The sequence below is a fragment of the Malus sylvestris genome, chromosome 15 (genome assembly GCF_916048215.2).
Source record: "Malus sylvestris chromosome 15, drMalSylv7.2, whole genome shotgun sequence".
Lineage (NCBI taxonomy): Eukaryota > Viridiplantae > Streptophyta > Magnoliopsida > Rosales > Rosaceae > Malus > Malus sylvestris.
The window spans coordinates 5,829,657-5,846,670 of record NC_062274.1 but is presented as its reverse complement, the minus strand read 5'-3'; the positions used below and the strand labels follow the sequence as shown (position 1 = coordinate 5,846,670).

The following is a 17,014-nucleotide window of genomic DNA, read 5'->3' as shown; positions in this document are numbered from 1 at the left end:
TTTCTTGGCTCAAACCGTCAAAGTCCAGAATAATAAATTGGCTACTGATGTGTGAGTATTCTCCGCAAAGTAGAAGTTTCGTTTTCTTTATGAAGAACTTTTTTTTTCTTTTTTACCATTAGTTCCTAAATATCCGTACTGTTCTTCATTTGGCTCAACTCCGATCGAGCTGGTCTGTTTCAATTAATTATTTGGGATATCCATGTTACGTTTCTAATTCATGGGATTGCCTTAGAAGGAAAAGGAAAACTTATGCTAAAATAAAATAGGGGTGTGCTATTCACACACCCCATTTTACTTCTCACACACGCCTTGATGATTTCTGTCCGTTGATTTTCTTCAATTCATCCGATCCGACGGCCGAAAATTAAAAAGGTGTGTGAGAAGTAAAATGGGGTGTGTGGATATCACATCCCAATAAAAGACTTGGGTAGTATATATAAACTTTCAAATAAAGAATAAAGAAACTTAACTTAGGTTAGCTAGAGCTAGCAGTATGCTCTACCTCGATTATCACATGAATAAAAAATGAAGGGCACAAAGCTAATATCAGAACCAACATGTATTTATTGAGAGAAAATAATTTCAGTACTGAATTACAAGACAAATAATTGTTTAGCTACCATTTCACCATGGCTTTATGATAGCTTTTTTGTTTTTCATAAACAAATAACTGAAGGAAGGGGATAAATTGAATAGTATATAATCGTATACATGTAGAAGTGTATGTACGGTCAGTATTGTATTTTGCCATGGAATATATAAAGATCAGTTGGATGCTGCGTCCTTTCCATTTGGTGATGATGATTTCAGTTCATGAACTTGCTCCTTTCAGCCCTCTCCCTTGAGAGAACTCCGGCCACCCTGCACATGGAAATCAATTTTTGAAAGAAGAAATAGTCAGTGAAATTTGATATACACATATAATGCTACAACTTAAAATTAATTTTGGATTTAGTGATGTACGTATGCAGTATTCAATACCTTATGAGAGCCTCTTGATTTGTAATTTCAGGAGGAACAGGCTTTGCTTTTCCAGTATTGAAGTCAACTCTTGAAACTGGTTTGGTTAACAATTTCTCCCCAACTTTTACGAGATCATTTAAGTTTCCCGAAGTAGCAATATCCACGGAAGCCAGAGTTCCACTCAGTGTGTCATCCTGCAGTAATTTTTCACTTTCACGCATTAATTTTTATACATATCTTACTAGCTAGGTTAATTCGCTATGCGAAAATTAATCATTTAATCTAGTAATATTTTCTTTACTTCATTGAATCAAAATGTTAATGGATAGTAAAAAGATTGTGGCTCATGCGTACCTGAATTCGAAGATAATTGTCGGGAGACTCGAGCTTGAAAAACGGTAGCAAGGTGGAAATCAACCATGTCACTACTCGCTTGACTGAATATGTCTACTAGAGGAGCTGAAAAATTAGATCCAATCAACCATCCCAAAGCACCCCACTCAGATGCTTCCTTGGCATCGTACTTCTCCTCAGATGTTGTACCGGCACCCAGTGATATAACTAGGAACCTCTCATACAACTTTTCATTTACACCCAAAGGAACGAAGTCAGGGTTACCCTTGTGGATTTGTTTTGTAACTTCGCTCATAGCAACCAAAGCCTAAAACAAAAGAACAAAAAATAATTAAGACACTCAAAATTAATGAACAGATACATGTGTGTTCATAGTGAAAATTAATTACGTTTTCGGATCAATACCGGGTTATTAGCAGCTACGCCACCATCAGTGAGATTGAATTCTCTTGTTTCACCAATTGGATTAGTCGATTTAAATTGATATGCGGGAAGGTAGTATGGAGCTGCTGAAGTTCCCATACATATATCCGATAGCAAAGCATCTAGGCTATTGTTCTTTTTCAACTAAAATCACGACAGAAATACAACAACAACAACAACAAAGCCTTTTCCCACTAAGTGGGGTCGGCTATATGAATCCTAGAACGCCATTGCGCTCGGTTTTGTGTCATGTCCTCCGTTAGATCCAAGTACTCTAAGTCTTTTCTTAGAGTCTCTTCCAAAGTTGTCCTAGGTCTTCCTCTACCCCTTCGGCCCTGAACCTCTGTCCCGTAGTCACATCTTCGAACCGGAGCGTCAGTCGGCCTTCTTTGCACATGTTCAAAATCACCGGAGCCGATTTTCTCTCATCTTTCCTACAATTTCGGCTACTCCTACTTTACCTCGGATATCCTCATTCCCAATCTTATCCTTTCTCGTGTGTCCACACATCCCACGAAGCATCCTCATCTCCGCTACACCCATTTTGTGTACGTGTTGATGCTTCACCACCCAACATTCTGTGCCATACAACATCGCTAGCCTTATTGCCGTCCTATAAAATTTTCCCTTGAGCTTCAGTGGCCTACGACGGTCACACAACACGCCGGATGCACTCTTTCCATCCAGCTCGTATTCTATGGTTGAAATCTCCATCTAATTCTCCGTTCTCTTGCGAGATAGATCCTAGGTAGCGAAAACGATCGCTTTTTGTGATCTTCGCTAGATTGCTTCGGTCATTAGTGTGGATAAGTATATAAATGGATAGAGATAGGAAAGCAAACACAAGATGTACGTGGTTCACCCAGATTGGCTACGTCCACGGAATAGAAGAGTTCTCATTAATTGTGAAGGGTTTACACAAGTACATAGGTTCAAGCTCTCATTTAGTGAGTACAAGTGAATGATTTAGTACAAATGACATTAGGAAATATTGTGGGAGAATGATCTCGTAATCACGAAACTTCTAAGTATCGGAGTGTGGTGTCGTCTTGACTTGCCTTATCTGTCTCATAGGTAGATGTGGCATCTTCTCTGGAAGTACTCTTCCTCCATCCAGGGGTGGTATCTTTAACTGGTGGAGATGCACAAGGTAATGTATCAATTTCACTTGAAGCTTACTTGTAGTTTCAGGCTTGGTCAAGCGCGATACAAACCATGTAGTAGGAGTCCCCCAAGTCGCCGAGCTAGGGGGTCTGCTGAAAGAGGTGACAGACAAGGTAAGCAATCAGAGCTCCGACTGATTGTTCACCTTCTCCCCATCTTGCAGCAGCATGAAGGATAAAGAGAAGAAAAATGAGAAGAGATGATATGAGATACTTTTGCTTTTGAAGAAGTAACTTTCCACAGGCTTATTCTTGAACTGAGCTGGAGGGTTTTCTGGTTTCCTCCAGAGTATAAGGCCGACTGAAGAATTTGAGGGTCAAAACAAGTCCATCAAATCTAGAGTACGTTCCACCCTGCTGATATGGGATACTTTTGCTTTTGACAGAGTAATGAATGTATCGGCACGTGTGCTGTTACGCTTGTCTCCACATGCTTCCTTGTATCCTTCGCACTTGCCCTATCTGTTCCTCAAGCAGATGCGGAATCTTCCCTGGAAACATAAGATGTTGAAGATGAGTACTCGAGAGCAATGCCAGGTAAGTAATCAGGTAAGGGGTTCCAGGCAGTCAGTTCCTGGCTGGAAGCTTGATTCCAAGTGCTGACTGATTGCTCTCTTTCTCCTTGTCTTGCAGGTAAAAACAAGGCCAAAAGAAAAGACAGGGAAAAAGCATGATATGGGATACTCTTGCTTTTAACCCTGATGATATGAGATATTCTTGCTCTAGTATAGCTTGTTTGCAGAGGTATTATCGGGGGGAAAAAAAGCTGAATATTTCGAAAGGCTTCGTTGGGAGTGCCCTCTCAGATATGATGAAGGGTTGAGCATTTTTGCAGGTCTGCCTGTCCGTTGGGGATGGAGGTCGACATATATAGGAGTCTCCCTAACAACAAGTAGTAATGCTATTCCTTTACCCTGCTTGGTCATAGCACGGTAGTGGGAGCTGCCAGTTTCACATGTTTTAACTCTGTCAGAGCACTTTGAAAAAGTGGTTTGTGGTATCTGGCTCTCGAGATTCGGAGAACGATGCCTCTTCGATTTTTGAGAAAGCAATCATGCTGGGGGTATGACTCTCGAGATTCGGAGAGCAGTGTCTCTTCGATTTTTGAGGAAGTAATCATGTTGGGAGTCTGGCTCTCGAGATTCGGAGGGCGGTGCCTCTTCGATTTTGGAGCAAGCAATCTTGTTGGGAGTGTTTTCTCGAATATGAGTAAAGGTTGGGCATGTTTGCTAGTCTACCTTGCCACGAAGCACAAAGGTTGACACACAGGGACTTTCCAATTATCCAGCAATGGTACTGTTCCTTTACCCTCTCTTCGATTTTGAGAAAGTAGTCATGTTGGGAGTCTGGCTCTCGAGATTCGGAGGACGGTGCCTTTTCGATTTTGGAGCAAGCAATCTTATTGGGAGTGTTTTCTCGAATGTGAGTAAAGGTTGGGCATGTTTGCTAGTCTACCTTGCCACGAAGCACAGAGGTTGACACACAGGGACTTTCCAATTATCCAGCAGTGGTACTGTTCCTTTACAGTTGTGGGTAATAATATGGTAGCTAGACCTTCAAAATTTATGTGTCTAAACTTTTGTTAGTGCTGTTTCTTTGCTATTCTTTTACCTTTCTTGGTCAGAGCGATGTAGTGGGAGCTGCAAGCTTCACGTGCTCAACTTTGGCAGAGAACTTTGGCAAAGTTATTTGTGGTACCCATGAGCTATTGTTGCGTGTGGGAAGTGGGTGATTGAACAGTAAGATTCATGTGCTTTCTATTTCACTAGAAGTCTTCGACAGAATGCCCATAATTTCTGCAAAGCTGAGTGTACGTGTGACAAGTGCTGACAAGGCTAGAAAAGTAGGTGCCTCTTCGATTTCTGAGATCGGCCCTCGTGGTCTCTGAGCAGCCCAGCTTTTGAGAAAGCGAGCGCCTCTTCGATTGATTCGGAGAACGATGCCTCATCGATTTTTGAGAAAGCAATCATGCTGGGGGTCTGGCTCTCGAGATTCGGGGAGCAGTGTCTCTTCGATTTTTGAGAAAGTAATCATGTTGGGAGTCTGGCTCTCGAGATTCGGAGGGCGGTGCCTCTTCGATTTTGGAGCAAGCAATCTTGTTGGGAGTGTTTTCTCGAATGTGAGTAAAGGTTGGGCATGTTTGCTAGTCTACCTTGCCACGAAGCACAGAGGTTGACACACAGGGACTTTCCAATTATCCAGCAATGGTACTGTTCCTTTACCCTCTCTTCGATTTTTAAGAAAGTAGTCATGTTGGGAGTCTAGCTCTCGAGATTCGGAGGACGGTGCCCCTTCGATTTTGGAGCAAGCAATCTTATTGGGAGTGTTTTCTCGAATGTGAGTAAAGGTTGGGCATGTTTGCTAGTCTACCTTGCCACGAAGCACAGAGGTTGACACACAGGGACTTTCCAATTATCCAGCAGTGGTACTGTTCCTTTACCCTTGTGGGTAATAATATGGTAGCTAGACCTTCAAAATTTATGGGTCTAAACTTTGTTAGTGCTGTTTCTTTGCTATTCTTTTACCCTTCTTGGTCAGAGCGATGTAGTGGGAGCTGCAAGCTTCACGTGCTCAACTTTGGCAGAGAACTTTGGCAAAGTTATCTGTGGTACCCATGAGCTATTGTTGCGTGTGGGAAGTGGGTGATTGAACAGTAAGATTCATGTGTTTTCTACTTCCCCAGAAGTCTTTGACAGAATGCCCATAATTTCCGCAAAACTGAGTGTGCGTGTGACAGGTGCTGACAAGGCTGGAAAAGGCTGGAAAAGTAGGTGCCTCTTCGATTTCTGAGATCGGCCCTCGTGGTCTCTGGGGAGCCCAGCTTTTGAGAAAGCGAGCGCCTCTTCGATTTTTGAGATCGGCCTTCGTGGTCTTTGAGCAGCCCAACTTTTGAGAAAGCAAACGCCTCTTCGATTTCTGAGATCAACCCTCGTGATCTCTAAGCAGCCCAGCTTTTGAGAAAGCAAACGCCTCTTCGATTTCTGAGCAGACGCCTCTTCGATTTCTGAAGCTTCGTCGAGTGCAGATTTTTATAGGGGCTGGCATTAAGTTCCAAAGCACACTTGAATCTCCACCAGTAGAAGCTTCATTCTTGCACTTCTAAGATCTTGATTTGTCCGACCTCTTCTCTCTTCAACACCTTTGAAAATGTCTGGCCCCTCCGACCGTCGTTTTGACTTGAACCTTGTTGAAGAGGCAGCCCCGCCTTCTCCAGACAACATATGGCGCCCATCCTTCGTCTCCCCTACTGGTCCTCTTACCGTTGGGGATTCCGTGATGAAGAATGATATGACCGCTGCGGTGGTGGCCAGGAACCTTCTCACTCCCAAAGATAACAGACTACTTTCCAAACGGTCTGATGAGTTAGCTGTTAAGGATTCGCTGGCTCTCAGTGTTCAGTGTGCAGGTTCTGTGTCTAATATGGCCCAACGCCTATTTGCTCGAACCCGCCAAGTTGAATCATTGGCGGCTGAAGTGATGAGTCTCAAACAGGAGATTAGAGGGCTCAAGCATGAGAATAAACAGTTGCACCGGCTCGCACATGACTATGCTACAAACATGAAGAGGAAGCTTGACCAGATGAAGGAAACTGATGGTCAGGTTTTACTTGATCATCAGAGATTTGTGGGTTTGTTCCAAAGGCATTTATTGCCTTCGTCTTCTGGGGCTGTACCGCGTAATGAAGCTCCAAATGATCAACCTCTGATGCCTCCTCCTTCTAGGGTTCTGTCCAGTACTGAGGCTCCAAATGATCCCCCTCCGGTACCTTCTCTTTCTGGGGCTCTACCGACTGCTGAGACTTCTCCTAAGCAACCTTTGTGAAAGCTCCCTCTTGTGTGCTTATTTTGACTCATGTATATGTACATATTTGTAGCTTATCGGGGATATCAATAAATAAGCTTTCCTTCATTTCAACGTATTGTGTTAAATACACCAAAGCCTTCTTCGCTAAGTTCTTTGAATTTTCTTTTGTTAAAGCTTGTATGTTGAAGCTTTCTGAGTGGAGCATGTAGGTTGGGGTAGTGTTCCCTTAATTTCCCGAGTGAGGAAAACTTCTCGGTTGGAGACTTGGAAAATCCAAGTCACTGAGTGGGATCGGCTATATGAATCTTAGAACGCCATTGTGCTCGATCCTGTGTCATGTCCTTCGTTAGATCCAAGTACTCTAAGTCTTTTCTTAGAGTCTCTTCCAAAGTTTTCCTAGGTCTTCCTCTACCCCTTCGGCCCTGAACCTCTGTCCCATAGTCGCATCTTCTAATCGGAACGTCAGTAGGCCTTCTTTGCACATGTCCAAACCACCGTAACCGATTTTCTCTCATCTTTCCTTCAATTTCGGCTACTCCTACTTTACCCCGGATATCCTCATTCCTAATCTTATCCTTTCTCGTGTGCCCACACATCCAACGAAGCATCCGCATCTCCGCTACACCCATTTTGTGTACGTGTTGATGTTTCACCGCCCAACATTCTGTGCCATACAGCATCGCCGGCCTTATTGCCGTCCTATAAAATTTTCCCTTAAGCTTCAGTGGCATACGGCGGTCACACAACACGCCGGATGCACTCTTCCACTTCATCCATCCAGCTTGTATTCTATGGTTGAGATCTCCATCTAATTCTCCGTTCTTTTGCAAGATAGATCCTAGGTAACGAAAACGGTCGCTCTTTGGTATTTCTTGATCTCCGATCCTCACCCCTAACTCGTTTTGGCCTCCATTTGCACTGAACTTGCACTCCATATATTCTGTCTTTGATCGGCTTAGGCGAAGACCTTTAGATTCCAACACTTCTCTCCAAAGGTTAAGCTTTGCATTTACCCCTTCCTGAGTTTCATCTATCAACACTATATCGTCTGCGAAAAGCATACACCAAGGAATATCATCTTGAATATGTCGTGTTAACTCATCCATTACCAACGCAAAAAGGTAAGGACTTAAGGATGAGCCTTGATGTAATCCTACAGTTATGGGAAAGCTTTCGGTTTGTCCTTCATGAGTTCTTACGGCAGTCTTTGCTCCTTCATACATATCCTTTATAGCTTGGATATATGTTACTCGTACTCCTTTCTTCTCTAAAATCCTCCAAAGAATGTCTCTTGGGACCCTATCATACGCTTTTTCCAAATCTATAAAGACCATGTGTAAATCCTTTTTCCCATCTCTATATCTTTCCATCAATCTTCGTAAGAGATAGATTGCCTCCATGGTTGAGCGCCCTGGCATGAACCCGAATTGGTTGTCCGAAACCCGTGTCTCTTGCCTCAATCTATGCTCAATGACTCTCTCCCAGAGCTTCATTGTATGACTCATTAGCTTAATACCCCTATAGTTCATGCAATTTTGTACGTCGCCCTTATTCTTGTAGATAGGCACCAAAGTGCTCATTCGCCACTCATTTGGCATCTTCTTCGTTTTCAAAATCCTATTGAAAAGGTCAGTGAGCCATGTTATACCTGTCTCTCCCAAAAGTTTCCACACTTCGATTGGTATATCGTCTGGGCCTATTGCTTTTTTATGCTTCATCTTCTTCAAAGCTACAACCACTTCTTCCTTCCGGATTCGACGATAAAAAGAGTAGTTTCTACACTCTTCTGAGTTACTCAACTCCCCTAAAGAAGCACTCATTTCATGTCCTTCATTGAAAAGATTATGAAAATAACCTCTCCATCTGTCTTTAACCGCGTTCTCTGTAGCAAGAACCTTTCCATCCTCATCCTTGATGCACCTCACTTGGTTTAGGTCCCTTGTCTTCTTTTCCCTTGCTCTAGATAGTTTATAGATATCCAACTCTCTTTCTTTGGTATCTAGTCGTTTATACATATCGTCGTAAGCCGCTAACTTAGCTTCTCTGACAGCTTTCTTCGCCTCTTGCTTCGCTTTTCTATACCTTTCACCATTTTCATCAGTCCTCTCCTTGTATAAGGCTTTACAACATTCCTTCTTAGCCTTCACCTTTGTTTGTACCTCCTCATTCCACCACCAAGATTCCTTTTGGTGTGGGGCAAAGCCCTTGGACTCTCCTAATACCTCTTTTGCTACTTTTCGGATACAACTAGCCATGGAATCCCACATTTGGCTAGCTTCCCCCTCTCTATCCCACACACATTGGGTGATTACCTTCTCTTTGAAAATGGCTTGTTTTTCTTCTTTTAGATTCCACCATCTAGTCCTTGGGCACTTCCAAGTCTTGTTCTTTTGTCTTACTCTTTTGATATGTACATCCATCACCAACAAGCGATGTTGATTAGCCACGCTCTCTCCTGGTATAACTTTGCAATCCTTACAAGTTATACGATCCCCTTTCCTCATTAGAAGAAAATCTATTTGTGTTTTTGACGACCCACTCTTGTAGGTGATCACATGTTCTTCTCTCTTCTTAAAGAAGGTGTTGGCTAAGAAGAGATCATATGCCATTGCAAAATCCAAGATAGCTTCCCCATCATCGTTTCTCTCCCCAAAACCATGGCCACCATGAAAACCTCCATAGTTGCCTGTCTCCCTGCCCACGTGTCCATTTAAATCTCCTCCTATAAATAACTTCTCCGTCTGAGCAATTCCTTGCACCAAGTCTCCAAGATCTTCCCAAAATTTCTCCTTCGAACTCGTATCCAACCCTACTTGAGGTGCGTACGCACTAATCACATTGATAAGTTCTTGTCCTATTACAATCTTGATTGCCATGATTCTATCTCCTACCCTCTTGACATCTACAACATCTTGTACCAAGGTCTTGTCCACGATGATGCCAACACCGTTTCTCATTCTATTTGTGCCCGAATACCAAAGTTTAAACCCTGAGTTTTCTAGATCCTTTGCCTTACTACCAACCCACTTAGTTTCTTGTAGGCACATAATATTTATCCTTCTCCTCACCATAACTTCCACTACTTCCATAGATTTTCCCGTTAAGGTTCCTATATTCCACGTTCCTAAACGCATTTTGCTCTCTTGAACTCTACCCTTCTGTCCTAGCTTCTTCACCCTCCCCCGTCTAATAGGATCAAAGTACTTCTTTTGTGTGTCCCGGGTAAAGTTGATAGGAGCATATGCTCCCAAACAACTTTGAGTGGAGTCGTTCGAAAAGAAGTTTCTATGGCCCCCTTGCTCATTTAACACTGCATCCGGGTGCCGATGGAGATACAGCGACCCTTGCTCACTTATCACTGTGCTCAGGCCACACAGCGCGCCACTTACGAGTGACGCCCTAGCTTTAGCGCGATTTTGTTCTGGATTCATTTTCATAAGGATTCGACGTGATCATGGAGTGCCGGCTGTCGACTACCTGACGCCCTCCCCCTCCTCCTTTATCCGGGCTTGGGACCGGCCATGTAAGACATAGGCGGAGTTAAAATCACGACAGAAATGCATATACAAAATCAATAACCATTGCAGGGAGCAGAATATAAGAACCTAAACAAGAAAGTTTTGGCAGTATACGAGATACTTATATATTGTCAGAATTTGAACATGAACTTTTGATCAGATTGATTTTTGAGGGTACGAGACATTCACAGTTTAGCAATACAATAGCAGACTCTCAGTAAGAAAATATTGACCCATATATATGTATATATAATGTTCGAATTAAGAGAGAAACAAACCTGATAGCTGGAGAAGATAACTGGTTGGAGCCGCTTTATATCAAAAGTTGGGATTACAACGTTAGTTAAGGTGTGGCGCAAGTGCTTGTCTCCTAACTTTTCCTTTACTAGGGAATGTAAATACTTCCCATCATATATTGGTCTTCCTAAAACTGTCAAGTTCTTAGCGAGGTTATCAACAATAGAACTGTTGTTAAAAGGAAAATAGCTAGGTTATTTTTCAGTTAATATATAGTCCCTGTATAACATTTATTAACAAATTTAAGAGCTAATAGATCTGACAATATATACCTGTCTTGGGGGGAAATTTTAGGGCAGTTTTCAAGATAAAAAGCGTTAATATCTTTAGCAGCATACAAGGGACGATTGTTTTCATCTGGGGTGGTAAGCATGGCAGTTACAAGGCCACCCGTGCTAGTCCCTGTAATCGCATCAAAATAATCTGCAAGCCTTGCATCCTTGCCATCCAGTTTCTGCATATAGCCAACATAACTTGGTGTTATTATATCAATCTACCGGAATTAAAACACATGTATATACATTTCTTGATACTACAACTCCGAAGTTCTAAATTCACCGCCCATCACGTGTTATGATAGGTTGAATCGTATTAGTAACACTATAACATGATTTTAGGATAATGAGCCTAAGTAATAGGCATATATATGAGTTCTCATGCTTGGTCAATTTACCTGAAGCTCAGACTCCAGAAAACTGAGTATAGTTCCAGGAATAATCCCTCTTATTCCACCTCCATCAATGCTAAGAACAGTGATGAGGCTTCCATTAGTGGGAGAGTGAAAAGATGATTTTGCCATGAATGGTATTCAGTGGCGAAGCCAGGAATTCTTGGGGGGAGGGGCGAAATTTAAAAAATTTAGGGTCCCGAAAAATGTGAACATTCATTCGAGGTGTAAGTCCTGCATTTGCAAGAAGATTATTTGAACCACCCGTAATATTCATAGGAGAATTTGCACTAACCGAAATATTCAAAAGAGGATTTGGACTACTCAAAATAGTCGAAGGAGGGTTTGAAAAACAATATTATTTGAAGGATGATTTAGCACCGTTTCTCGTTGTATCGTCCTATTACTTAACTGTATAATTAGCAAAGTTTTAAAAGATGCTAAGCTCTAGTCAGACGATGAACATGACTTTACACTTCGGCAAGGACCTAGGCAAATTTGAATAAATTTATTATACACCGTATAAATAATTGTCTATTTATTATATAGTTTGTAATATCCAAAAAACATTGATTATAAAACATATAATATATAAAAATATTGACAAATTTTCTTCATTACTTTGTTGAATTTGATGGTAAGAGAAGAAAAAACAAATAATTACAAGTTTTTAATATTTTACAAATTATTTTTTGAAGCTCGTATAAATTATAGTGAATTTTAAGATAAATAACAGTGTCAAACAAGTGGTTTAATAAATATTGAAAGATTGGTCAAATTAATTGGACAATAATTAAAAAATAAAATAAATTCCAATATAAGTCAACAAAAGCAGGTTAGGTGGCGCAAATTGGTTGGCCAATATTTAAAAAAAAAAAACAAATTGTAAAGGTCACGTGGGGTGGGATGAGAGAGAGAGTCTCTCTCTTCTTCCTTTCTCCTCTTCTTCGTTAGAACCAAACCAGAACATTTCCAATATCCAGAAGCTGCTAAATGCAGATCTTCATTCCTCATTTCTTTGGCCTAGGTTTTTTTTTTGGAAAAAAAAAGAGAGCCCGTGATCAGCCTGTGCTGTGATAGAACAGGGAAACCCAAAAGGCCAGAAAACCAAACGGAATTTCATCACTTCCGACGAGACCGGAGGGGCGGAATCGTCGCTCTTGTGCTTGATTTCCGGCGAGGGGAGGGGCGGCTGCCACTCCTCGTCCTCACGTAGCTTCGCCACTGATGGTATTGGAAGAGATCAAGGTGATGCACAAGACTTAATATTTTGGAAGTAAAACTGAGAGAATAAGTAGAGGTTTTAAGAATCTAAAAGGAAGGCCGTTGATGAGGAGGAATGCAGGTATATCATGAACCTGAAGTTGTAGGCTTTATATGGTGAAAATTTTCAGTCCAATTTTAAAAATTTCTGACAGATAATAAATCTCTCATTTTGTTTAGGATTGTATTAAGGAAATTAAAAGTGCACAAATTCTTGTCCTACAAGGATTAGGAAAAATTAAGTTTCTTTGTACAAATTAAGAATCCTATAAGCCTAATTAGAAAGGAAAGAAAGTGTACCTTCTTATTAGAATAGGAAAGTACACTTTCTTTCCTATTCTATATGATTGAAATTACACTTTCTTTCCAATTCCATATAGAATAGGAAAATAGGCTTTTTGGGGACGATTGTTCACGTGAACAACATAGTGAAACACTTTGAGAGTGCGAGATATTAAGACCTAGGGTTTGTGGAGCCAAATATAATCACAAGGCGACACGTGGATCTTTGGATAAAAAAGGACAAGAATACCCTTGAGGCACATTAGGATTCCTACGCGCGAGTAGCGAAGAATCATCTTTCAACAAAATAAAAAAATGCTCCAAAAGAGGTAACCAATTCAAAGTCCATCTCATCAAATTCCCTTTTGCAAGGTAACCTACAAAATAATGTTAATTGGTTAATTAATGGATTAATTACCCAATTAATCCATTAAACATCAATTAAATTACCCAGTTAATCACAAAATATATCCCATTCACCCTAAAAATAGGTAGTGGCCGGCCACCTCACATTCTTCTTAGTCTTTCTTACTTTTCCCCATTTTACTACCCCATTTATACAAATAAATAATTTTATTTTATAACCTCCCATTTACTTCTTTCATACTTAATTAGCCAATAAATTGGCTAATTAAGCCAAAATCATAACCACAAAAACCATCAAGGCTGGCCACACAAAGGGGAAAAATGGGTAAGCTTAATCCTATAAATAGGCACCTATTCTCACCAAAAATTAATTCCAACACTTTGGCAAAAATCCCAAAATTCTCTAAACACTCTTTCTCTCTAAATTCTAACTTTGGCATCGGAGGTTCTTCGGCCAAAGCCCCCCCATTCATCGTGGGCACGTGAGGCTCTTGACCTTAACCTAAGGTGTTAATTGTTTTGTAGGTGAAAAATTGTCCAAGATCAAGGAGGAAGAAATTTGCATCCACAAATTGGTGCTTTCATTGAGAGTTGAAATCCATACTCGTAGAAGACTCTTGCACAAAAATGTTTTTTCTTTATTTTCTAGTCCATTTGAATATTTTTCATACGTTCTTATTATTAGAATTTTTTACTTGCAAAGGTTCTTTGATAAAACATATAAGCAAAATATAATGGCTAGATATTTAGAAAATTCCACAAGTGAAAATTCTAATATTCAAGAAATGGGATTGCGGAGATCCGTGAGGCTAAATGCGACAATAAGTGGAGCGGCACCACCACCACGGGAACCACCACGGTGGCTACCTCGGTAGCCACCTCGGTAGCCACCCGTGGCAAGGTCCATGGTGCCTTCACCACGACCGGAGCCGTGCCATCCAAGGTTCACGGCACAAAGGCCACGACCCAAGCCATGTCACTCCAAGCCCAACGCAAACTCAACGCGTTGCCAAGCCAAGCCCAAGCCTTGCACCTATGTGCATCACACTCCGAGCAGCCTATTCCCGACGGGCAGCCCACTCCCGTGGTCCAGCCTACTCCCACCGAGCAGCCCACTCTCGCAGCCCAGCCTGTTCTCATGGCCCAACCTGTTCTCGTGGCCCAGCCTGCTCCTGACGGGCAGCCCACTTCTGTGGTCCAGCCTACTCCCGCCGAGCAACCCACTCTCGCAGCCCAGCCTGCTCCCGCGGCCCAATCTGCTCCTGTGGATTTCCAAGCAGCCCAAGTTGACCCAAGACTATCTTAACTATCTGAACCTACCATCGAGCCGGGGGCATTCTCACCACATTTTTTCACGGATTTGACATTTCCCAACTCAAATCTCTCGCCCGGAGTCTACCACCCTTCCACTACCCAAGGAGGCGCATTCCTTCCAAGCTCTTCCAATCCAAATGGCGAACAACACTTGTCTCAACAAGTCATAGAGTTGACGAGCGCCCTTGCACAACAGACAACCTTGGTGAATCAACTTTTGCAACGTATCGGGATCCAACGTGCCCCGAACGAGGTATCCCAAAGTAGGACAAAGGCAGATGAACCTTCAAGCAGCGTCCCGGCAAGCAACCACGAGCCGAGCATTCGGGCAGTGTACATTCCCGATTGGGCCCCCGAGATAGTGTATACTCTCGTCTTAGTGCGCAGAGGAGCGTGCACACTCAACTAGGCCCATGGATGAGCATACATTCATGGTTGGGGTCACATTCCGATAGTTAACATGAGCAACCTTCCGGGCAAAGTGTTCATTCGCGGCTAAGCCCACAAGGAGCATCCTCCACCTCACATCGGAGTATGCAGCACGATGGACGGAGAGAAGCAGTCACTCAATCCAACTCAAGTTCAACTAACAGCTTGCGAAGAACTCGCTCGCCTGGTAGGAATGCACCACAAGCACTGCATCCGCGGTATAGACGAGCCAAACACATGGAAAAGCAACCTAGACCAGTAAGTTATGGCTGGGAGCAACCGAGACCTCCACTACCCCAATAAAGGCAAATTTAAAAAGAAGTAGAGAGACTCTTGACCAAGCGATTGCATGATTTTCAACGCAACGAGGTCACCGACGAGGCACTACGACGGAACATGACCAACATAAGCAGGTCACCCTTCACAGACGAGATCGAGTAGGCAGAGCCTCCACGCGAGTTCAGCATGCCACATTTCACATCTTTCAAAGAGGATGAAGACTGGGAGAGACACTTAAAGCGTTACCGAAGCGCAATGATCCTTTATCGAAACAACGATGATCTCATATGCAAGATATTCACTACCAATCTACAAGGCGAGGCGCAAGATTGGTTTTACACCCTGCCGCCACAATCCATCCAGAATTTCTACAAACTTTCTTTGGTTTTCACCAAAGAATATTCATCTTATCGCTCGATTAAAAATAAGTCTGACCGTTTATTCGACGTCAAGAAGAACCCAAAGGAGTCGCTTCGCGACTATGTGAGGAGGTTCAAAGTAGAAAAGGCAAAAATAGTCGGATGCAACGACTCGATGGCTAGAGCAGCCTTCCAAAAAGGACTTCCAGCTGACCACCCACTATTCGAAAAACTGATAATGAAAGAAGATCTAACTCTGGTAGACTATTTCGCTCTGGCAGAGAAGCATGCACTTTGGGATGAAATTTGCCGATGCCCATTTAAGGAAAATCCAAGCAATCTTGAATATGAAGTTCCCCACTACTTTAAAGGAGATTCAAAGTCTGACTGGACGAGTAGTCGTATCTGAAGCAGAAATAAGCTCTACCATCATACGAGAAGAGCTGGGGGCCCGACTACCTATATTCCACAGTTTAAAAGCTCGCATCGATGCTATCAGTTGTATTCCACAGTTTAAAAACTCTCATTGATGTTATCAGAAATTCAAAAGCTAACTTTGGTGATAGTTGTTGTAACCTAAAAGCTTAAGTTTTACCCTCAAACGCACGCAGTCATCATCATGATGCATTATTCCACCGAATCCTGACGAACGCAACAACTAGGCCCAAAAGACACGCCAAGGGTAGACGAACACTGGAAGGAACATTCAAAAGAAAGTTTTGTCCTCGTCGCCCTAGAAGATTCTACATAAAAACAACATGTACCGGTAGTTGAGCACTACCTTCTGCTACGCGTCACACGGCCCTAGCCAACATTTGCTCCATTATTCAGCTCTAGAGTGGCCCAATACCAGAAATTAAGCATTTCCTGCTGCATGTAACATGGCATCAGCCCCACGGCTCCCTACCGCGCCTTCACACCTAGCCTTGACAACGCAACAGAGTGGCCCAACGGCTCCCCGAAGGCAGCCGAGCACACTTTAGCTGCACATGCTCCCTTAATGGAGATTTCTGGCATTTGCGTGTCGATGACGTAATACCTAGAGAAAGTACGCAAGTAGCTTAAGGCATTTCAGACTTAAACTCTCACACCCCGGGCAAACAACGCCCATGCAGACGTACTAGCCGGCCTAGGCTCTACACTCGATCACCAACTCAAAACGCTCTATTTCGGTGGAATATCTTGACAAGCCAAGCATAAAGATAGAGCCAACAGCCTAAGTGTCATAGCATTCTCATCCAAAGATCTCACACCGGATCACATATCAGTGCCTAGCGCCTCCCGACGACTTGAAAGTTCTAAGATCAAATCCACGAAGGTGTATGTGGAAACCACTCTGGAGGCCAATCCTTAGCATAGAAGGCTCTTAACGCATGCTATTATTGGCCTACCATGCACCAAGATGCTAAAGAGTTAGTACAAAAGTGCTTGAAGAATATGGCATCTAGCAGCACATGTCCACACCGAGATATCCTCAAGGAAATAGGGATGCCGAAATATCCAACAAGACGATCCTCAACTGCCTCAAGA

At 42.6% G+C, this 17,014-nt stretch overlaps 1 pseudogene; it reads right to left on the bottom strand.

The window, feature by feature from the left end:
* Positions 1-544: 544 nt before the first annotated feature.
* LOC126601406 (patatin-like protein 2) lies at positions 545-10,913 on the bottom strand (annotated as a pseudogene).
* Between the last annotated feature and the right edge of the window lie 6,101 nt (positions 10,914-17,014).